At 43.3% G+C, this 24494-nt stretch overlaps 1 protein-coding gene across 4 annotated transcripts in view; it reads left to right on the plus strand.

Annotated features, from left to right (window-relative positions):
• rbfox3a (RNA binding fox-1 homolog 3a) overlaps positions 1–24494 on the plus strand; it is a 1290878-nt gene that overhangs the window by 627154 nt on the left and 639230 nt on the right. For 3 of the 4 annotated variants that reach the window (XM_051936516.1, XM_051936520.1, XM_051936517.1), the window contains exon 6: positions 6795–6906. The gene's annotated coding sequence lies outside the window, so the exon portion shown is untranslated. The remainder of the gene's footprint in view (positions 1–6794; positions 6907–24494) is intronic. The other variant, XM_051936518.1, reaches the window with a different exon arrangement.

The following is a 24494-nucleotide window of genomic DNA, read 5'->3' on the forward strand; positions in this document are numbered from 1 at the left end:
ACAGCAAAAGGCAGAAGAACGCCCCCCTCCGTAACACATTCACAATGAACCGCCAGGAACTGTGGAGGACCCCGTGGATGATTGGCAGGTGGGACCACCTACAAAACACGAGACATAACAAAGGCATCTTAAATACAAAGACACTATCAAAAAATAATGATGCGCGTACTCGAAATAAATAAAAGAAACAACAATGAACCACAGAGACAAAAAGCATGAATCTGACGCCCAGCCAGGGGAGGAGACCTAAATGAGATACAACTCGGTGCAAATAGGGATATAAATGTTTATTTTCAGATATCGGTAATTCATGTTAAAACAAGAATGTGGCAAACGGGGATGTTTGAGGCCCCAGCAGGCCAGGACTTTCACCAGCCTGCCCAGATAAGGCCCACCAGCTGCCGCCTACAGGCCATGTCCTACACAGGCCTAAAATCAGAGCGCAGGTTTTAGAAGCTTGAAATATGCAGAAAAATGACCCTCAAGGGAGGGAAACCATCAAACCTCTGGCTTGAATAGACAAATTCAGGACAAAAATCTTTATTAATTAAGAAATTTATTGTTAAAAAGTAATTAAAGAAGCACAAAATAAGGGCAAAAGGGATTCCTGTACACACAAACAATTCCAAATGTGCAAACCAGTAGCAGAGTCCAAAGAGAGGAGCAAACACTCCAGAGAGCCGAAAACAGCAAACCGCCAATGGCACTCAACGGCAGCTGGAGGGAAGGCGTCTCATCCACCAGAATCTGAAGCTGGAGGGCGGTGCCTCAGGCGTGATGTCACGGTGGCCCCGCCCACAGAACACACAGACTGGCAGAACTTGAAAAATAATAATTCAAAACTCAAAAAGACACAAGCTATACAGGCTGTACTGTAACACGTAATATTTTTTGAGATCTCTGTAAATGTTAATTCAGCCTACCATAGGGGTGGGCAGCTCAACACCCCCAGGTCCCATAACTCCCCAAACTGGTTTTAGGCAGTTTTGAGGTTGGAGGCATAGACATAAAATAAATTTCTTCAGGAAACAATGCGTCTAAAATTGTCAGGGAGAAAGTTAGGTGCTTGGATCTGAGCTTCTACTTTATTTTTAGGATAAGAAAAGAATGGAGACAGCTGTCCATTTTCTGCTGTGGCAGTGGAGCACTTCGGATTTTTTGACAAAATAAATTGCAGTGATTCAGAGGCGTCAAAACTTAACGGCTCTTCCCTACAAATCAGGCCCCACTGCCTGCAGTTTGTTCACTGAATGCTGGAGACGTCACTACATGTTGGTCAGGTGTGAATATGAAACGAAGAGCTTGACCGGCCCACCAAGTGATGTGTTGCACGGTGAGGATCATCTTCCCACTGTGGCACTCTCCCACTGTGAGCCCCCAAAGACCATCCTCATGTTTTTATCTGGTGCTGATATTTATTCTCTTCCCTGAAAGTCTCTGCCTGAAATTTTGAATGTTCCTGCTCTTATTGAAAGTGGCACGAAAACACAGACCTGTGTTATGCACCGCACCAGGTGCCAGTGTGACAGGTCACTGTCATTCAGGCAAAATGCCCCACCTACCTTCAGGACAATCAGCTGGCTAGTACAACCCACCTTAATAAAAAGGATTAGCGTCCGTCTGGTTGCTATGTCCCTGTCATTCCAAAAGAATGGCGCGTCACAAACATTTGCAGTAATAAAATGCGTTGCACTTGTCATTCCAACAGATGGCACAGCACAAGCATTAGCACTGCTTTTACAAATCCCATACCAAATGGCATGTAACAGAGACACGTGCATTGCCTTGTCAAAATTCGGTTGAATATGGAGAGTGACGAATATGAAATATGAGGGGTTTGACCAATACACTGAGTGACTTTTAGGAGTGTGTTGAGTTCAGGGGACCACAACATCAAAAAAGACCTCAAAGTCTCTTTGAAATCTCAAGACCTTTTCTGAAAGGAGATGTTTAAGGTCCCCACTGGAAGTGATCCAAATGAACAGAACAGAAAACTCCGCAATGGATGGATTGCCTTCCCTGGTGGTCCCATCATGCTGACCGGTGCTCCTCGTGTCTGCCCCACTTGGCTTGCTTGCTTATTTCTTAACCACTGACGTCTGTATATTCAGGTCCTTAAGATGAAATGAGATTTCTCGGTCTTATCGGCTCTACAGCAGCAACTTGCTGATTATGTTAAGTCCTTTATTAGTGGGGGGGGGGGGGGGGGGGAAGACGATAAAGCTGTTGTCTCCGATAAAAGTCAATCCACAATTAAGAGGTGTCACTTTACAGAGTGCACAGTTGCTAATAATCCATTTGTGAATCTGCCGACGTTTCAGGACTCACACTGAATTATTCATTGCTGCACTTTTCACATTTTTCTTGTCGTAACCAGGGTACAAATATTTTCTGCCACGGCTAAACTCTGTTTGCTTTTGAGCCCAAGCCCTCGGCACTCAGGTCTTCCTATCTCATCACTTATTATCACTTACTCATGTTCTTCCATTGATTGATTTTATTAACCTGTGTCTTCATTTCAACGCACCCAACAAGCTGGTGCTTAATCCAGCGGCTCTGGGCAAACAGCAGGAACCAACCCAAGGCAGAAGGGTCTGTCTGCAGACTTCCACTGACAGGGTAGACCCTCGGTGGCTGCTGAGTTTCCTCCAAGACAAAATAGGTGTGAAGGCTTCAAAAGTTGCTACTTCCCCCAGTTTAGGCCCCAAGTATAATCTGCTGGCTTTAGCAAGAGCAGGCCCAAAAATGTGGAGCCACCAAAACGTAATAAGGCTTCAAAGGAGGAGGTGATGACCGTAAACCTTTGGCTTGCATTGCAAGGGCAAACAAAAAAATATTTGTAAATGAACTATTTATTAACAAAAAATGTAAAAACTAGAAGATACAAAGAAAGAACAAAAAGAGGCACACGTGAGTTGCCTTGAAGGGTAACCTAAAATAAGTCCAAATCACAGTGCAGAAGCAAGAAGTCACAAAAAGGAGATACCAACAGAAAATTCCAAGAAGCCAATGATTCCCAACTCCTGAGCCTTCTCAACCCAGTGGCAATGTCAGGGTGGCCCCGCCTCCTAAGGCTCCACCCACAAAGAACAAGGAGAATAATTATATTAAAAATAATGGATCACAATTATATAATGGAATCAACAAAAAAATGAAAGATAACTTAGAATTAATAAAAATTTAAAATACACATAACTGAACAGATACATAACAGGACCCTGGGATGTCATTTAGGGGCCTGTGGCTGGAGGTGTGTAGTGTGTGTGGGGCTATCTGAAAAATCTTAGTGGGTCTACAGGATTTGTCATGATTTGTTTTTATTCTGATTATCTTATATATAAACGTCTAAGCGTGGAAGTGTGTGTCTGTGCGGCACGGATGTGCGAGGCTACAGCATGAAGCTGAAAGAAAGCGAAAACCGCCGAGGAAAGACAAACTCACTTAGCCACTGATACACAAGCGAGGCGAGCACATCGGCAACACGAAACCTCAGAGGAGAGAGAAACTTGCATAGCTGCTGATGGACCACGGGGGGCGAGCACATCCACAAAATGAAACCTCCAACTCTGCATTTCAATTTTTTTTCCTGACGATTTCAGTAGTTTCTAGGAGCGCATGGGCTTACACAGCTAGAGGTTGTGTTTTGTTCTTCAACATGTTTGATGCCATTTTAGGTCCTCAATCACCGCCATTTTGAAATCACTCTGTTAGGTCCCCAATCTTGAAGGTGTGGCTCTCTGAGGTTGGGACCCGTGCTTTATTGACTCAGCGGGATGAAAGGACGGCTAACAATGTACTTCCTTATCTGATCTGCGGATTCAGAAACTCTCGAGAAAGCCTCGTTGCAGTATTGACTCGCGCGTCACTTTTGGTTTTGGCCGCTTGTTTGTTATCACAACCTCAAATTTTGCCTCATTTTGTTCTTGAACTCTTTTTTGCTTTCCTTCATGCCTCTCCCATTTGTGCTCAAAGAGTTCCTCAGCCAGTTTGCTGTCAGAACAAGATTAAACCATTTTGTGAATGTGTACATAAAGGCAGATGACGAGCGTAAATAAACGTGGTTGAATTTCACTGATAAAGCCGAATGTAATGAATTAGCAAAAGCACACATTTCAGTATAGCTGTACTTATATTTGTACTCTTTCAAACTACAGTAGCTGCGTGGCGTGTGTGTGTTTTACCGTTATGGAAGGAGCACAGGGTAAGTCCAGAGAATATTGGGGTGTCAGTTGGGGTCGCCCTTTTAATTGTAACAGCAGCCGTTGAACAAAACAGGCGCACAAGGGTGCAAAATACCACAAGCAGAAATAGTTTTTAAAGAACTCGTGTTCAAACGAGACGCCAACATTCGAGGGCGTTGGGTTTTTTGCAATCCTCCAACCAAAAGGGGCGGGGTTAGCTGCCCTCAAAGGACCATGGGGAATAAAATAGATGACACTGTTAGCAACAGCGCCACTTTTCCCACCGGCGGAGTATTGCGTACCTTCGATGAGCCCAGAAAGTGTTCCTCTGACATGCGTGTGTGACACCATCTAACATCTACACAAACTCTCCTGTTCAACAAACCGCACCCAATACCACGATGAAGAGACGGAGACAAACGTCAATAGCAGTTAACTCCACTGACGGGCGCATTTATTTAACAACCAGAAATCTGTACCCCGGGAAGCCTGGTCACACCTTTACGTGGTTACCGGCCACAGAAAGCTCCTAAAATAACTGTGCCCCTGGCACTAGATACAGCTGTGGTGGCACTGGTCCCAGTCATGTGGCAAAATGAGGGGCTCCTACTCACTGTCGCATTCTATCCCCATAACTCACCAAAAACTGGTGCTGCTCTCTGTTCTCTCCTCTGCACGTCTCTGCCTGCAGTCTGGACTCTTCTTCCTCTTACAGACTTACAGCACGAATCTTCCAAAGTCTTGTCCTATGCAGCCCACCTAATACCTGTGTGACAGACTGCTGACACTCGGGCCAAGAGGCCTTCCCATCTTCAGGGTAATCAGCTGGCTGCTACAGCCCTCTTTTATTCCACGACACCGTATCGCAGTTTAATATCTGAAAATGCTCTTGTATTAAATCTACCGTGAATACTTCCAGGAGTTGACGCCAGGGTCCTGCGGCTTTAGCAGCCACAAGAGGGTCTGTCGCTGAAGGTCCGCAGCCAGACTTGATTTATTTAATTTTTTTTAATTAAGTTTTATAGCATCGTTTGTCAATCATTTCCTAAATGTGTGTTGCAAAAATATCAAGTCGGCAAACTGTTAAGATTGTATGACAGAAATATTATTTAAGGAGGGTGTACATTTCAATGCTTTCAATACTAATTGTCTACGGGGGTTACGTTCCCAGATACTGAAACATTGACCCTAGGGGGTAAAAATGGGGTTAGATTTGGTGGGGGCAGGGATGGTGGGCCAGCGGGGGGCTGTGAAACAGAGTTGGGAGGAAGCATTAGCCCTCCACTCTCTCCCCTCAAGACTTAGTAATGATCCTTCTGCAGGTTCGTCTACTCAAACCTTGCTATGACTTTTACTGCGTTTTACTTCCTCTATACTCGGGTTCAGTCGTCTTTTAGGTGCTTCACCAATTGCCCTCCGTCCCCGTCAGGCATGCCAGTCCATCCGTTATGGCATTCACATTTTGTTAACCATTTATGCCATTTGGTATTGGATTTCTAAAGGTGATACTAATGTTTGATGTTCGCCATCTGTTGGAATGAAAAATACAATGCATTTTATTACTAGAAATGTTGTTGATCCATCTTTTAGAATGAATAATGCAAAGCATTTAATCTCTACATTCATTACAAAGCACATTCCAACAGAAGGCGCACTGCAAACGTTATTGCTGAATACGCTGAGGTCTACGTTGATTACTTGTGAGAGTTCTACCCGTCTTAGACGGTTAGCACATCTAGTTAGAGGTAATCTGCCAAATAATCCAGTTACACCCGTGCTTTAGGTGTGATTTCTTGAAAATTGTTACCAGCTTTTTGACCAACATCATTTTACTAAAAGAAAGGTGGACAAACGAACCTTGGAATCCATTTCTTGTCTTTCTGCTCCTCTTAATTTCTTATTTTAAAGCAAGCAATATGAGACACCCCTCACTCAAATGACAATACTGCAGGTTTCCTTTTTTTAAACACATTTGAATGTGAATGTGGTCAGAGCACCAATCAGGCGGCGTCATCACACATGCGGGTCTATGCCGTAAATTATTTGTGCATGCCCGAAGCGGACTGGGCAGCAGCGTAAAGCGTGAGGTGTGGAGCGCTTACGGCAGGCATACGCATGTGTGACAAGAGATTGAGTGGTGACGTCCCCATCCAACATCGGCTGCTACAGCTCTGACCTCGCTAAGCATCATGGGGCTCTGGGAAAAAAATTGTTCATCTATGCCGGCCACATGAAGAATTTTCAGGACAAAAATGCGTCAAACAAGGTTGTCGGCGAACTCAGAATCAACACTAATTACAACCCATAATATTGGGTCTTCTTGGCTGATTCTCATGCTGTACTCCCTTCGTGTTTACTCCTGCATGCTCTTCAAAACTTGTTCCCTTAGATTTTCTCACACATTGCATGCTCTTGTATCTGATCTCAGTTCTTTAATTTGTATTTTCAAGGTTCCTGTCATGGTGTGCTCTGTGGAGGGCGCTATAACAAATAAAGATTGACTGGCTGGCTGACTGACACACTGAGCTCACCGGGAAGTCCAGATGACGCTTTGAGGCTTTACTTTTCCTTACAGCCTCGACTTCATCTTTTCGTTTTTTCCTTTCATTTTAGAGCAGATGTGAGAATCGGTGACAACTGCTGGCCGCCACCACAGCATCCTGAACTTGGCATGCTTTACAGCGCCCTACTGGCCCGTTGACTGAGCCTGGTGACACAGGTTAAGGTAGGTGCTAAACTATCTTCAAGACATGAATATGTGATGAGTAAGAATGACCCGTCATCCCTGCCATTTTTAAATATGTATATAGAGCCTTTCCATGGGTGCAGTTAACACTAGAAAGCTACAGTCCAGTTTGTTTGGGGACAGCTCCATTCTCTGATCTGTGTCCCCTGCCCGATTTGCACCACACACTCGCACCATGTTGCTGCTGGCCCTTTTTATGGTTTGTCTTATTTTACATCATCCCATCATATTTCTGGTTACTTCCGCATCGTGATGAGTTTGTGTTGGTCTCCCTTTGAATATCACGCTGCCTTGACAGAACATCTTCCACAGGGAGAATGGGAGGGTGGTGTTTGTCAGCAATCATCCGAAAATGGAACAAGTGCAAAACAGGCCTTGCGAGGTCCTCTGCTCCTTCTTGCCCACTTGGGTCAGCTAATGAATGGCATTTGGTGATACCACCCCCACCTGGCATAGAATCTCAATCTGGAGCCTCTTCATCTGCAGCTACTTGAACCACTGACTCCCTCACTGTGTTTCAAAAGAGTTTGAAGACCTTTGATTATGGTTTGGATGCGAGGTTCTTTTAACTAGTCTTGTGTGTCATTCTGTTTGGTTCAGAGCTCATCATCTGTGGTGGTCAATCATGTAGTGTAACTATTAGGGGGCAAACGTACTGAGCAGATCTTGGAAATGTATTACTGAGTTGTACCTATTGGGTGATGATGGTTATGTATGCAGAGTCCAGTGAAATTCTGACTTGCAGGTGCTAAGCAACACGCAACTCGTCACCACTCTCTGTCACCAGGACTAGTGAGTGGGACAACCTGACCTCCCACCTGACCTCTCACAACACTTAACAATACTGTCTGTCGTTAGGAGGAGTAATCATGGAGCAGATTTGAGAAGTTTAGTACTGAGCTGTACCTGCCAAGGATGACACAGTCGTCCTATCTATCTATCTATGGAACATAGGGGGTGTCATTGAGCCCCAATCCCTGGACACAACTGACATGAACAGTCATGGGTTCAAATGTTACTATTTTTATTTTGTCCCGGTTCCTTTATACAGCACTGTGTACACAGGGACGGTGAATCCCTTCTCTTTCTTCTCTTCCTCCCAAGTTTTTTTCCTCCATGCAAATGTTATCCTTCCGGACTCCAACTCCCCGAGGTGAGGCAGAGGGCTGTTTTTAAGCCAGACCCTGGAAGTACTTCCGGTGTTTGGGCAAGGTCTGGAAGAGATACTTCCATGTCAGGCAGAAGTGTCTTAAAGTGCGGATGGTCCATCCCTGCAGCTCCCCCTGGCGGCACCATAACACCCTGCATGTCTACCCCACAGGACTTTATTCCCAGCCTGCCCTGTGGTTTGAAAAATGGCAGCAACGATACATGGATGCTGCCTTCTAGTGTATCTAGTGTATGTAGTTCCTTTCCTATCTATCTATCTATCTATCTATCTATCTATCTATCTATCTATCTATCTATCTATCTATCTATCTATCTATCTATCTATCTATCTATCTATCTATCTATCTAAAAGGCATCTCTCTTAATTGCCAATATCAAACACTTAATAATTGATCTGATGTGTGTCCCCCCCACCCCCCCCAGCTTTATTTGGACCCCCTAACCTAAGTCATCGTTGGCGCAGCTTTAGAAGTCGTGGAATTAGCTCAGTGGAGGTCGCCTGTCTTGGGTTTCAGCTGATTGCAGTATAAATGCTCCTTTATGTGGAAGGGTCAACATCGGGGGCTTTTGAAAAGATTGAGTGTAAAGATAGATAGATACACTATTAATCCCAAGGGGAAATTAATTACTATTAATTTACATGGGAAAAAATATAAACATAATCTACCAAATCATACCAAGTAACACGTAAAACCTAAAATAAAGTGTACAGTATATGTGATGTTCCTATATGTAGATTATATAAAGTTTTGCCATTTATGCAGAAATAGTTCACTTTTTTGCATTGTGTTGATTCAGCAAAAGTCGGCTTAAATGAAATCAACAAAGTTTTATTTTCGTTTTTTATTTTTGCCCAAGAGACAGTGATGGGCTCAAAGGCATGAGAAAAAAATAAGTTTAAAATGTCACATTCTATTTGTCCAATTTCAAAAAAAAAGGCGAGACGATGCACATATGAGGAAGCCGCTGTGGAGTTGGTGAGTCGGATAGCAGAGTGCAGCCCTGGAGGTTGAGATATGGAAAGTGGTGCCATCAGAGCCTGTGGGCAGCTGGGGAAATTGTACATTGAGACCCTGGCAGGTTTTGGGAGATGGGGATTTCAGTGGTAAAGACTTGGACATCTCCACCTTTTTGTTTTATATAGCGCCTTTACTCGTTGAACACATTGGATTTCTTTCTGTATTTCTGCAATGTGAGCTCCGTGAGTTTGGACTGTCACAGAAAGGTCAGTGGTGGTGATTGACCTTTTGTGGCAACCTTGTGGTTTCTAGTCCGTCGTGCTCACCAGTAGGGGTCACAGTACTTTAAACGTACTTGTTATTGTGCAGCATCCTTATACACTTTAGAGCTATGGTAAAAGACGGCCATTACCTTGTGTCTTCAATGCAGGCTACCCCTGCTGTCTTCGCTTTAAAGAGTTTTGGCTCATGAAAGTTGTGAAGTAGCAATTACTATTAATTTACATGGGAAAAAATATAAGCATAAAAAATAATCTACCAAATCATACCAAGTAACACTTAAAACCTAAAATAACTCTCAACATGTAGTAAAATAAGGAGTGATATGATAAACACTCAGCCTATATAAAGTAGAAATAATGTATGTACCATGTAGTTTCACTTACCCGAGTCGGGAAGACGGCGAGCACACTGAGGCTGCAATGTGGCTGTGGTGGTGGTGGTGATGATGATGATGGTGTGTTAGGCTGAGTCATCAGGTGTTGGGGTGGGAGAGGTACAGGAGACTGGGGTGTAGGAGCAGGAAGAAGAGAATCGTCCATTAACATCTCACTGTCGTCTGAATCCATCTGAGCAGGCAGGTCACTAATGAAGTCTGCCTGCCTCGACGTCGGAAGTGGAGGTTCACCCTCTGGTGTGGCTGATTGGGAAGGCTTGAAATACGAATGTATGCTTGACGGCTTAGCCTCTCACATTTTTATATCATGCAGTTCTTTTCAGGCACTCTAAACATTCTGCACACCTACCCTAAACCTACGCTATGTGCCCATCCACAATTAAAGTCAATCATTGCACCGTCAGTCGTCAAAAAATCTCACGCAAGTGCTTCACAGTCATTTCATGGACAACTTCACTTTTTGGCGAAACGACTTTGTGTTCAGTTTTGATTTGTATTCTTTCCTCTTGCACTTGAATCAGCTCTTCATCTGTCTGTCCTTGGTGCTGAGATGCTAAAAGCTCTTCAACTTCATATTTTTCAACATCAGAAATCGAGGTTCTGTAAAGCACAGCTGCTCACAAACACAGTTCAGTGCTACGGCAGATTGATGCTGAGATTACAGTTGTGGAAGAATCTTGGCACACACCCCGAGCAGAAGGAATGGTACCAAGCTTGGGGGGCGCTCTGCCTTTGTAATTGGCTCCCTTTTTCCATACAAGTGAAAATCCTCCTCAGTTCACAAGAAACAGGTTCTTAATGTAAGTCTTCTGTAAAGCAAAGTGGCATAAAGCAAACCTTCGAAAAGTGGGAGATACCTGTACCACACCTGGACGTTGTTATGGTCACCTAGGGTGTCAGTGGTGGGGACTGGCCATTAAATTTTGTTAGTCATACGCTTGTGCAGTCATTTAACGGTGTCAGTCGTTGGGAAAATCTCATACAAGTGCTTCACGTACAGTTTGTGGATGACTTCAATGTTGGGCGGCTCACGATTGCATTTTATTTCAGTTTGCGTTCTTTCCTTTTGCAATTGAATCAGTTCTTGGTCTTTGGATACCAAAACCTCTTCAACATCATCTTCATCAACTTCCACAAAATAAGTAGAGATAGTGTAAAGCACAGATGGTCACAAACACAGTTCACCAGTGGCGGATTGACGCTGAGATGTCGAGAGTACTTTCGGGGAAGGAGTTTGTCTCATACCCCAAGGAGTGCCAAGCTTGGGGTGCACGATATCTCTCTAGTGGCTCATTTTCTTCATAAGAGCAAAAATCCTCTCTGGATTGCAAAAACAAATTCTTAATGTTGGTCTTTCGTAAAAAAGTGAAGTGGCATGAAGTGAATTTTTTGAAAAGCGGGAGATACCTGTATCACAATCTGGAAGTTTCACCTAGGATGACAGTGGTGGGGATGGACTGGCCATTGAGATTTTATATGGCGTCTTTGCTCAAAAATGTTATTAATAGCGTAGATGAATGTTTTTTTCCAAACGTCCTGCCAAATGGCACTTAAGATTGTAGAGAGCGTCTGTTGTAAGCATTTAAACAGTTGTATAAAACTTAAGTGAAGCAGCATTGATTTGTGACGAAAAGATACATAAATGTAAAAATTACAGAACATAATTTTTTGATTCTGGGTATTCCTCTGTTTGTATTTGAAGATTTTAAGGTAACCCTACTTTCTTTTTATTTAAAAGGACAGTTGGCTGCCATGTGTTTTATTTTCCATGATTTTCCTTGATATTTATACAGAATAGATTGACAGCCGTAGACATTGTGTATTTTGTAAAAGAAGACAAAGACAGATCAAGGTTTGGGGCGACCCCCGTATATTGAAAATACAAAATAGTAAAGAGCTCTTCAGCAGAAAGACATCTCTGCAGACACTCCTAGTTAAATGCAGACCAGGCAGGAAGAGGTGGGACGTACACCGGACGTGACATCAGAGGTGGTACGGGTGTCAATCAGCCAGTCAGCAGTGCGAGGAAGAGAAGAGGCCTTAGTATACAGCGCCACCATATGGACCAGCAATGAATTACCACCACCATAGCCTGTGTTCACCTGGCCCACTGGGTGGCAGCATCCTTCTAGTGAAGCTCCCAATTGGGCACCCACAGGGCTGTATGGAAGTTGTTGTTGAACTGTGGGCAGCCTTGGTGAGGCTCTATCTATCTATCTATCTATCTATCTATCTATCTATCTATCTATCTATCTATCTATCTATCTATCTATCTATCTATCTATCTATCTATCTATCTATCTATCAATCATTAAAAACACAGGGGAATGTTGGCTTGGTAGCTTTTTGCTGGGCCAAGCTAAACTGGTGATTTTGGAAACACGGCATAATAAGATGGGGGACACACTAACTATTTACATTCTGTTAACGAATCGAATGAGGTGACTCACTTAAGTGGGCAGCACATCGGTAAACTGAATCCAAAGGCTCACCTCTATTCCTGTGCCACTTACCTAACATGTCTTGTTTGGCTTCTTCAGCCAGTATTCCATGGCGGGCTTGATGACTTCATCTTTGGCAGAGCGCATCCCACTTAGTTGGCCCACGAGGTGGGTGGCCGTAGGGCTCCCAGGTCTGGAGTGCAGGGTGCGTGTGGCACCTTCTTCTAATGCATGGTGTAAACCACAAATACTACAGTCTTGCTCTTGACATATTTCACTACTGAGGAGCAAATCTTTACCTGCTTACAAAATCAGCACCCATGAATGCCTTTTTTCAGGTTTGGGCTCAATGTTTTGATTTTTACTTAATATGCAGGTCATCTGTTTTCATCTGTGTATGTTCCATTTTTAGCATCAAAGAGTAGGCTAAATGCTATCTTAGCAGCATTGGGCACAAGACTGGAGACAGCTCTGGACAGGGTGCCCAGGCACACTCACTTACGCCAGTTAACCCAGTCTGTGCGACTCTGGCAGGTGGGTGGAAACAGGGAGAATTTACAGAACTGAATCAAACATCACACAGTAGGTCTGTAAATGACTGAGTAGGAGAATCAGTATGTTTATTTGTATCACCCTTCACAATGAACAGCAGCACAAGGCGCTTTACAAGTGAGACCTGGCACCTGAGCTCCGTCTTGAGCATTAGGCTGTGCTTTATAGTCTCGTTGCCATCAACAGCCAAAGCAAACAGCCAAACAGAAGCCCATGCTGTACAACACAGGCAGCCCTCAGAGTGTTTGGTTTTTCTGAATGCTCTGCAAAGAGCAGCCATCCACTGGCACTTAAGACCCGGAGGGGGATTACGTGACGTCAGCCACCAGAATGGAATGGAACCAGTGACCTAGATGGATGGCAAAGATGTCACGTGCCACCACTTCTTTGAACCTCCTCAACTGTCTGAATGTGTGTTTGTGAAAGGCCTTTTATCTTTGTCTGCAAGTCGACTATTAAACTTAGTGAAAGGGGGGCTAAAAATGGTTTGTTTTTTTTAAGTCTATTTATATTTTTGAGTGTTCTCTGTTTTGCAAAGCATCAGGATCTGTTTGCATCATAAACTTTGTCCACTGCATTCTAACTAGAGAAGTGTGTACGAATGCGCGGCTCCTAAATAATCCTTAAATAATATGTACTGTATTGCTTTCATCTGTCCTAATTCCAGTAAATTAGAGAGTTTGTGGATTTTCTAAATAATAAATGAAGAAAGGTCCCCTGGGACTTGGTAGATCATCAGGAAATTAGTATTTATTGGACTGAAAACCTTTTTAAAAGGTCATATTGAATATTTACTTAAGAGCCATTGCAGCACGCTTGAACTGAGAGTTTAATGCGTGTCAAGCACGGCGTGTTGTACATGCAAGGTCGTGTGTTTGGCCTGCTACCAATTCATGACGATGATCTCTGGTTCAGAACCTGATTGAGCCGACAAGTGGGGCGTCACTGCACGGCGGAGGTGGGGGTCCACCCCGCCGTCATCTAACCTATACTGCAGGGGGCTGCAGCCTGTCCAGGGCCACATCGGGACAAGGCAGGAACCAGCATCGGCGATAGATAGAAATAATTTGGTATAGTAGGTAGGATTAGATAGATAGATAGATATGAAAGGCACTATATTATAGATAGATAGAATTTGGTATAGTAGGTAGGATTAGATAGATAGATAGAATTTGGTATAGTAGGTAGGATTAGATAGATAGATAGAATTTGGTATAGTATGCAGGATTAGATAGATAGAATTTGGTATAGTAGGTAGGATTAGATAGATTGAATTTGGTATAGTAGGTAGGATTAGATAGATAGATATGAAAGGCACTATATTATAGATAGATAGAATTTGCTATGGTAGATGCTTTCTAAAAGTTAGCAAATTCATGGTAGATGTCCTGGTCTTCTTGGAAGTACTTCTCACACAGGAAGGTAAACAGAATGGGGACTGGTGCCATTCTGGTTGAACCCCTGGAACTCACGACCACGACCGACACGAAATTCTTAAGCCATACAAACTGTGGCCTACCAGTTAAGTAGTCCGTTATCCTGAATACTTTGGCAGCATCGCCAGCCCTCATTGACCGGAGCTTCTCCCCCACCATTTTGGACTGCATGGTGCTGAATGAATCAGAGAAGTCAAAAAACAAGAACCTCACCCTGCTGACCTGTTCATCCAGAAGGGAATTGGCTCTACTCAGTAGAAAGATGGCACCATTATCCAAACTGCAGCGGGCCCAATGCTCTTCTGACCAGGGGGTGCAATATTAGCCTTTACATACATAATGTGTGAGGTCACAGCCACTGGTTGGTAGTCATTTGAGATTTTCGGCTGCTCTGTCTTGGGGACTCGGACCACACAAGATGTTCTCTAAACAGGATCAGACTCGGATTGAAGAATCGCTACACAAAGTTGTCCAGCGCTCTCTTTCAGTACCTTCGGGTTGACACCATCAGCTTCAGCAGCTTTGAGTTCCGCAGCTCATTAGGGAGAAAATGAAGAGAAGAGGGCAGCGATTATTATAACGACATTAAGCACATGTGGGGAAGCAGTAAAGATCAGAAATGGAGCCGACAAACACCAAGACCTCGAGTGAATGAACTCTTCCCTACCCCTAAGCCAGCATGTGAGCTGTTGCCCTTAATCATCCTTTTGTAGGGATGAGATGATGTATTGATCTTGCAATATATCATTTAATGAATATTTAATAGAATTCTACTGTAGACAATTTTAAAATTACAGTAGAACCTCGATTATTCATGACCCAATTAGGCAGGCACTCGCCACACCACGCATGCAAATAAATAAATGTGCATCAAGAAAGCAATGCAATCACCAGACCATTACTGCTAAATGATGACTGGCATGTCAGCGCTTTGGATGGGATCAATGAAGAGGTCTCACACAGCAATATCTGGTAATAGCTTTGGAGCTGCAAACACCTCGGGAAGGGCCGAATTCAAGGGGGAAAAGGCGCTGTATGCAACCGAGGGAAAGGAAGGCGGGGGTCATTAATGAATCATTAGTGCAAAGCAGGGGCGTAGCGACTGAAGAAATGAGAGCAGCTAAAAAGGCTTTGTGATGCATGGACATGGGTTTGAGCTCATTTGATTTTTAGTGAAGATTAAAGATTATAAAGCCTAGGAAGGTTTCCAGTTCACAGCAGGTCTGGTAAATTTAATAGAATCTTGTATATAAACGTCTACACGTGGAAGTGTGTGTGTCTGTCCGCCGCGGAAGTGAGAGGTGAAGTCGGGGTAAGGGCTCCACCTCTGAGGATATGCAAGCGAGGCCAACACGCCGGCAAATGAAACCTCCGAAGGAAGACAAAGTCACTTAGCCGCTAGTACAGAAGCGAGGCGACCACATCGGCAAAGCGGAACATCCGCAGAAAGATAAAGTCGCTTAGCCACTGATAACACAAGCGATGCGAGCACATCAGCAACACGAAACCTCCGAGGAGAGAGACGCCCAGAGGAGTTCCTTTCAATTACCTGACATCTCTACATTTCAATTTTTTTCTGACGATTTCAGTAGTTTCTAGGACTCGGCCTTTTTACAGCATGTGCTTACACAGCTAGTATAATAAAATATAATATAATACCAATTGTATACCTTTACTGAGATCCGCTTATTCAAATTACAATTAGGGTAATCTTCATAACCTGAGTCATTACACAAGAATGAGGCATGTGATTCTCATTCCGTTGGTTCGTGAACTGAAGGATTACCTGAGAACAAAGCACATGATTCTCGTTCATATGAATCACAGACCGAATCGTAGACCCCAGAAGGAGGCACACAGTTCTCATCAACGGAAATATTACCAGTGAGCAGGGTGCATGATTCTCATTCATCTGATTCGTGAAGTGAATTCATTTGATTTGTGAACTGAAGATTACCCGAGAAGGAGGCACATGACTCTCATTCATTTGATTTGTGAACTGATGCATTACCTGATAATGAGGCACATGATTCCTGTTCATTTAAATCACATATTGAATCATTGCCCAAGAACGAGGCGTATGGTTATCGTGAACTGAAATATTACCAGTGAACAGGGCACATGATTCACATTCACTTGATTCACAAACTGAAGCATAACTCGTGAACAAGGTGAACGATTCTCAGTTATCTGACTCATGAATTAAAGCATTATCCGAGAAGGAGGCACATGACTCTCGTTCATTTGATTTGTGAACTGATGCATTACCTGAGATCGAGACACATGATTCTTGCTCATTTGACACATCTACCTGAGAATGAGGCCCTCGATTCTCATGACCCGAAGCATAAGCCATGAACAAGGTGCCCAGTTCTCATTTATCTGATTAGTGAGCTGAAGCATTACCCGAGAATGAGGCACGTGAGTCTTGACTCCTATCTAAGAACAAGGTCCATAGTTCTCTTTCAATTGCATCACAAATGAATCATTACCCAAGCATGAGGCACATGATTTTTATTTTTTAAATCATAAATTGAAGCATTACCTGTGAACAAGTTGTACAGTTCTCATTCACTTACTATTTTCTAACTTATTTCAGTTCTGCATGGTTACTATGCTGTAGTGCTTTGTGCTTTCAGGTAGGACAGTGTCACATTGTATCCCACCGTATCGGCTCATTTGACATCAAACATCGTCATGCAGCAGTTACGCCCCGTACCCCTCAAACCTAACGCCCCCAATCCGGACGTTGAACTCACAGGTGTGCTCAGACCACCAGCAGGCAGGCCTACAACTTGGTCGTACTGCTGTGCAATGACAATAAAGCTTTCTGTTCTATTCTAAACAGAATCGGGGGGGGGGGGGGGGGGTGGATCTCTACAGTACGAGCATTATGAAGCCCATTTAACCCAAGTGCGAGCCGCAGATGGGCTGACGCCTGTCCCTGAAGCATACGGTGCCAGGCAGGACTCGAATTCATTGCTGCAATTCTCAGTCCCGTGTCCTCCAAGGCTCTTGGATGTTTACGCCGTGGTGCCATTTCTGTGCCAACTGTCATATCCATTTCAGTTGCAGGGAACAGGTGTGCAAATGCTTAATTGGATTCCATGTTTCTTGTTGGGATTTTTCCGCTTTGGACCACCTGTATGCTAAGGTCATTTTTCTTTTTGTTTTTCTTTTTTTTTTCAGCCTGATAATGTGGTCTTGAACGGAAGCTGCGGTAAATAAAGTTGGCCACAGTAGATTCTGCCTCAATCGTTCGTTATATAGGCCAGTCATATATATTATTATATCATTACAATAGCATAACATATTCACAGGATTTAATCCGAACTTATTAAAATGAAAGCTAATTACAGGGAGGCCCTGTGGTGATGAGAAATCGTTTTCATTAAAGGCAATTCTTTGGGTGTTATTAAGCAGTTCTGTGCTCATTTTTTCCTTTTCTGTGTTTAATCAACTTCCTCTTCTCCACTGCGTGTCAGGTGCTGGCGGCACAACTCTGAAAACAAAGCAGAAATATGCAACGCCAAGGCAGGTTTGAGCACCTCACGTCTAAGTCTGTGGTGTGGCAGCCGTGTCTTTAGCACTTCAAGTCGACGAGTGGCCTGGGAGCAGCAGGAGCAGCTTTTGGGTGAGCACGAGGGGCCCATAATGAAACGAGGGGCAAACACGGGAAGAGTTACACGCCGAAACGCCATTCATTATTTAAGGCAGCACCACTTAAGAAAGCAATATTCAAGATGGAAGTCTTTTTAGTTTCCTGTAAGCACTTCGACTCTCATAATTACATTTTACACTGTATAAAACTTTTTTTTGTTTTGTTTTTTAATACACCGTGGTTTTTGTTAGCCGGTATATTTTATGTTTGCAATTTCCCTTCTTATTAATTTCTCACTTTAATTGGTGCTCAGAGAACAAGCGCAAACAAGACTTACTGTGTGCCGATGACGAGGGGCTGCATTTCACTGTCGAGCCGTCCTCAGACGCGGGCGACGCTGAGAGTTGGTGCGCAACAGGAAATAGAAGGCACACTCGAGGCAATCAAAATAAAATTACAATTGATAAAACTGGTGGGGTCTCTGTTGCAAGAATGAATTATTTCCTCCTCTGACAAATTGCACATTTAATTTTATTTTAATTAAGTTCAGTGCCTGTCCCAGAAACATTGGGTACATGGTGGGCACCAAACTTGGACAATGACATAGTCGTGCATGGGGACGCCCCGTGGGAGAAATGAGCTTTACTCCCAGTTAGTTTAGAGAATGGCCAGCCTTTGTTTTAAAAGCTACTTGTGCTACCCGTCTTGGAAATCTAAATAATCAAAGCAGTGTCAACATTTGCCGCAATGGTAACCCTGCTGCCTCACGATAATGAGACCAGGTGTTTACATCTTCTCCCTGTGTCTGTGTCTGCTTCCTCCAGCTGCTCCAGTTTCCTTCCAATTTTCAAAAACATTGAACCTAATGTGTGTTTGGTGTGTGCCCTGTGATAGGCCGGGGTATGTTCCTGCCTCATGCCCTGTGCTGGTTGAGACAGGCTCCAACCTCCTGCATGATCCTGGTGTGGATTAAGCACATTAGTAAATGACTTGGCATCTGTTGGAGTGTGTTTTATAAACATTGTGGCACATCGATTTGTAATAATAAAATGTGTTACTGCAACTGTTTACTGTAGTTGCTCTGTCAAACGCGATCGAGACAGGAAGCGCCAGGCAGTACCAGGCAAGGGAGGCTGAGGAAAGGAGTGGGAGGAACCCTGAGGGTCACCTTCAAAGACAGCAAGTCATGTTATTACTACACATGTTTGTGGAGTGCATTCTGTTGGAATGACAAATGCAATGCATATGTCTCTGTTATATGCGATTTGGTGTGGGGTTTGTAAAAGCAGTGTTAATATTTGTGACGAACCATCGGTTGGAATTACAAATGCAATGCACATGTCTCTGTTACATACCATTTGGTACGGGATTTGTAAAAGCAGTGTTAATATTTGTGATGTACCATCTGTTGGAATGACAAATGCAATGCATTTTATTACCACTCTTGGAATTCAAACCCTATAAATCAAGTGAATGCCACTTCCCACCTTGTGATTGTCACAGGATGCTTTGTTTAGCTCAGCCGCCCAAGTTAGCCCATGACATGCCATATGAAAAAGCAAGTACATCCCATGGAGGTTTTTCGTTTTTTCAACACCCCTGAACATGTAAACTGTAAATACAGATAAAGGTAATATGCTTGAATAAAAACATAATGGAAATTTGCTTTTTCAATCATTTATTCAAAATAAGAATAAATAGATGTGATGGTCTATTGGGGAAAACCTAAATCCTCAGATGCTGGATTGCCCCCATTAACAGAAATGACTTCTTGTAGATTTCTTGCACAACTGCCCACCACTCTGTGATACCCAACCTGTGACCTTCTTGCCCACTCCTCTATGCACAAGTCCTTCACTTGCAAGGCGTTTGTGGGGTTTTTTTGCACCTCCTGCCCCTTTCAACGTTTCAGTGGTATTCAAATCAGGGCTTTGACACGGGAGGTCCATAACCCTCAGTTCTGTCTGTTTGAGTCATGTCTTGGTGGATTGCTAGTGTACTTCTCATTATTATTGTGTTGAAAGGTCCACATCCACGTCAGCTTTCAGACAGATGGCCTCTGAGTCTCCTCAAGCATACTTTGATGTGATGCGTTTATCTCTAGTAGGATTGACTACTGCAATGCGGTGTTCACAGAATGTTCATACTGTTCTCCATACAGCCTCCAGTTAATCCACAATGCGGCTGCAAGAATTATTACAAGAACAAGAAAATACGAACACATAACTCCAGTCATTAAATCCTTACACTGGCTCCCGGTTAAGTTTAGGGCAGATTTCAAAATCCTCCTTTTAACATATAAAGCCTTAAATGGCCGAGGTCTGGCTTATTTGTCTGAACTTATCATGACTTACAAACCAGAGTGCACATTAAGATCTCAAGATGCCGATCTGCTTAGGATTCCAAGAATTAATAAAATAACAGGGGAAGGTCGAGGTTTTAGTTACAGGGCCCCTAAACTGTGGAGTGGTCTGCCTGCTACTATAAGAGATGCCCCGTCTGTCTCAGCTTTTAAATCCCGGCTGAAGACTCACTACTTCAGTTTAGCACACCCTGACTAGAGCTGCTGATTAACTGTACAGACTGCATCTCTGTTGTTAGTCATCAGCACTAAAACATAAGTAACATGATAGTTAGAATTTCTTACTCACCCTCACCTATTCTGTTTCTCTTCTCGGTACTCAAATGTGGCACTTGGTGCCAATGGCCCACCTGCCAAGTTGTATTGCCTGCCTAAGGTAAAGTCATCCCTGATGGAGGAAGGAGGGGTCCTTTCATCGGATTGGCTGGCCCAGCGCTATTTCAGCCATGGAATCGCCAAATGGGGGAGGCAGCTTGATGGATGAGGTCTCCAGGACTCTAAATATATACAAATCTTCATCTACTGTTAAATTATGCTCCGTACGTCTAAAATTTTTATTTTTATACTGTATTGAGGATTCGTTCTATTCTGTGTATTATGTTGTATTGACCCCCTTCATTTTGACACCCACTGCATGCCCTCCCTACCTGGAAAGGGGTCTCTCTTTGAACTGCCTTTCCTGAGGTTTCTTCCATTTTTCCCTACAAGGTTTTTTTGGGAGGTTTTCCTTGTCTTCTTAGAGAGTCAAGTCTGGGGGGCTGTCAAGAGGCAGGGCCTGTTAAAGCCCATTGCGGCACTTCTTGTGTGATTTTGGGCTCTACAAAAATAAATTGTATTGTATTGTATTGAATGCAGAATTCATAGTTGACTCGATGACTGCATGCTACTCAGGCCGTGAAGCAGCAAAGCGTCTCCAAACCAGAACATTTCCACCAGTGCCCTTCACAGTGGCTATGTGGTTCTTCTCTTGAAATGCTATCAGACATGTCTAGAGTCCACTCCTGAACAAGTTGGTAGTTGTTTGTAGATGATTTTCCTTACAGAGGAATAACTGATTTCAAATAATTTGGTGATCTTTTGAAATCCCTCGCCAGGATCGTAGACATCCACAACCTTCTTTCTGTGGGCCTTAGAGAGCACTTGTGATGTTGACATGATGACGCCACACACGTGAATAGCAAAGAGAACACCAGACCCTCCATATCCATGGTTTAAATAAGACGGTCAGGTCCAACTGCTTACTCCTGAAGAAGATTCTAATCATTGGTACCTCATCAGCAACATCTGATTCTGATTTGACAGATTTGACATGTCATAAATGTAGGGCTGGACTTAGTTTTTCCATGTGACAAAGCTTCATTTTCGTTAAACTTCGATTTTGAGAATAAATATACCATGTAGATCTGTTGTCATCTGTCCAAGTGGAACTCCATTATCTGTAGGTTCTTTTTTCATGAAGATCTCCTGTTTGCCTGTTCAAGTTTGCTTACATAGGGTGTGCTTAACTTTTTTATATTTTTATGTATTTGGACATACACTGCAGCATAGGGCCTAAAGTTTCTGGACTCCCCTCCAAGAAACGAGTCTGAGTTTTATGAAAGACATTTGAAACATTCAGATGGAGAAGAATGAAGGTGGAAAGCAGTTGGAGTCGGTGGTCTATTGTGCTTCCATTCTCACTCTGGTAATCATCTGCCATCTTGTTTGCGTGATAAGATTGGCTGACACCTGGCAACAACAACAACAGCACTTTATTATTTGTACAGCCCAAGTCGGAGGCCTCACTGAAGGTGGTCCTGGGTCATCACCAGGTGCAGCTGCCAAGTAAGAATGAAGCCGGCCATACAATCTCATTGGTGCTTCTAGAGACCTTTGGCTGCAAAAGATGGCGAAAATCAGAGAGGAGTGGGGCTTCTATCCAGTTTGGGGGTCTAACATAAAAGCAGCAGAAGTGGGACTGCCCAGTGTAGAGCGTTATAGTGGTCAGCTGCTTTCTTTCTTTCTTTCTTTCTTTCTTTCTTTCTTTCTTTCTTTCTTTCTTTCTTTCTTTCTTTCTTTCTTTCTTTCTTTCTTTCTTTCTTAAACAAAAGGCTCCATTGTTGATTTCCAAATGACTCGTGTTCGTGGCCAATACGGCATTCGCTTCCTCTGGGTCATTTGTCATTTTGAAATTTATTTCTTGTTAGAAATTGTATAAACAGCGATCTTCGCTTAATTCTTTTTCACTCTGTCTGTTTGGCAAAGATAATTTTGCTGTATTAATCACGAAGAAGACAATGGCCACTTCAGTGTTATTAGCTCAGCTAACAAAAGTGTGCCATTAGTTGGATCGCTAATTATCTCAAAGATCAGTTGTACAGAAATTTAGAAGTTTCAATGGTGCCGGAGCATCCTACGTTCCCACCACATTGTTATCAACTGCGTTCTTCTACCCGAGCCCAGCAGAATGTAAGGGCCGACCATGTAAGTTATTAATGATGTCTTGGACTGCAGCAAAGCCTATTAACATAATAATGATGGCTCGCCGTTACATTTCCTGTCAGATTGCTGCTAAAACTCTGCTTAAAAATCACATTGAGTTGGATTGGCCCTGATAAGGGATCAGGTTCAAGCACTGAAGGGCATCCCCAAATTTTATGTAACCCCCAAATTTCTTAGCCATCCCAGCTCCTAATTAATGTTGGTTGGCAATGTGACTGCACAAAAGTTCCATCTGTCTGCTGAAGCATTGCACAGAATGTGAGGCCCTTGAAATGCAGGACTGAGACTCCGAGGCCTTAAGGCTCCTCTGAGGCCTAGAAACCAAACAATAAGCTCCACCGCAAACTCGAGTAGAAAGCTCTTGGCCTGCATGGAGCTGGGTGGTAGGAAACTTTTAAAGGGCTTCATAACGACCATAAGAGGAAGAGGGAGATCGTGGAAAACCCCTGGCCCATGTTGTGTTATGAACTGGGAGTCCCAAAGCATGCAGTCCTATAATCACTTCCAAAAATGGCCACTAGAGGGGGACATCTCAATAAGAAGGGCAAACACAGAGTCTTTGTAAATTAAAACATTTATTCTTCACAAAAAAAAAGCTGTTCCACAAGAGTGAATGTCTTTAGGAGGACAAAATGCAGAAAGGAGTTGCCTGTAACAAAAAGGCAATCCAAAGCAAACAAGTCCCAGATATTCAAAGAATGGTCAGATTTGGTGGAAGAGGATAAAATATCCAAAACGTCACAAAGCACATAACTATACAGGTCGGCCGTCGCGATTTGCGGATTTAACAGCAACAACAATTCATTTCTCGTATAGTCCAAAATCACATAAGGAATGCCTCAATGGACTCTGACAGGCCCTGTTTTTTGACAGCCCTCCCAGCTTTGACTCTATAAGAAGACAAGAATCCCCTCCCACCCCCCAGGAAATAACCCTTATATGGAAAAAAAATGGAAGAAATCTTGGGAAAGGCAATTCAGAGAGAGACCCCTTGCCAGGAAGGCTGGGCATGCAATGTGTGTTAATAAATGGGGTAAATACAACACACTAAACAGAACACAAGTTTGATTCGCAGAGCCTCCTGTTTGTGTGTTTGTCCTCAATAATTAAATGGCAACTATGTTGTGATTTTTGAGACATACTGCAGAAAAACTCAGATGATGCTATAGCCCCACTACTTAAATGGACGGCGAATCCCAGCATCCCCAGGAGTACTGCATCATTGGCAGCTTTGGTACTCGTAGCAAGAGCTGCTGGGATAAAAACAATAATTATAAACCCAAAATATATTAAAATAAAAATAACAACTGCACGGAAATAATAAAACCATTGACAAAGTAAAATATCCAAAAACAATAAGTAGAAAATAACAGCATAAATAAACTCAACCAAAGAAAGCAGAGACCAGACATAGAACCCTTGCTGACGATAAGCAATTAATAAACCATAATGAGTGAGCACATGTATTCACCATTTAGAGCATGGGAAACTGCGTCCGCTGAATGTGATTGGTTGGCTGACTTTTTTTATAAAGTTCACTAACAGATCCCTGGAAGCAGAAGCTCAATCACACATACAGTATAACATGAGTGGCTGTCACGCCTAGGAATGGAGCCTTCACTTCTCTGGCAAGACAACCTTGAAAATGACAGCGGAGGTGCTGGCCATGGGCCGTCCGCAGCACAGATCTGCCCACACAGTACACTCTATCTGGGGGAGCGGGTGGAGGGCTCTCGGAAAGCACTTCTATTGCAGAGCACACTTTCACATGTGTTCCTCCCCACAGCAAGACTTTTTATATTATGTGACAGCGCTCTCCATCTATAGGGATCGTTGAACTCTCAGCTATGAAATCTTTCTGTTTTGTGTCCATTGTCGGATTGACGGTT

This window comes from Erpetoichthys calabaricus, chromosome 14, assembly GCF_900747795.2.
Source record: "Erpetoichthys calabaricus chromosome 14, fErpCal1.3, whole genome shotgun sequence".
Classification (NCBI taxonomy): domain Eukaryota; kingdom Metazoa; phylum Chordata; class Cladistia; order Polypteriformes; family Polypteridae; genus Erpetoichthys; species Erpetoichthys calabaricus.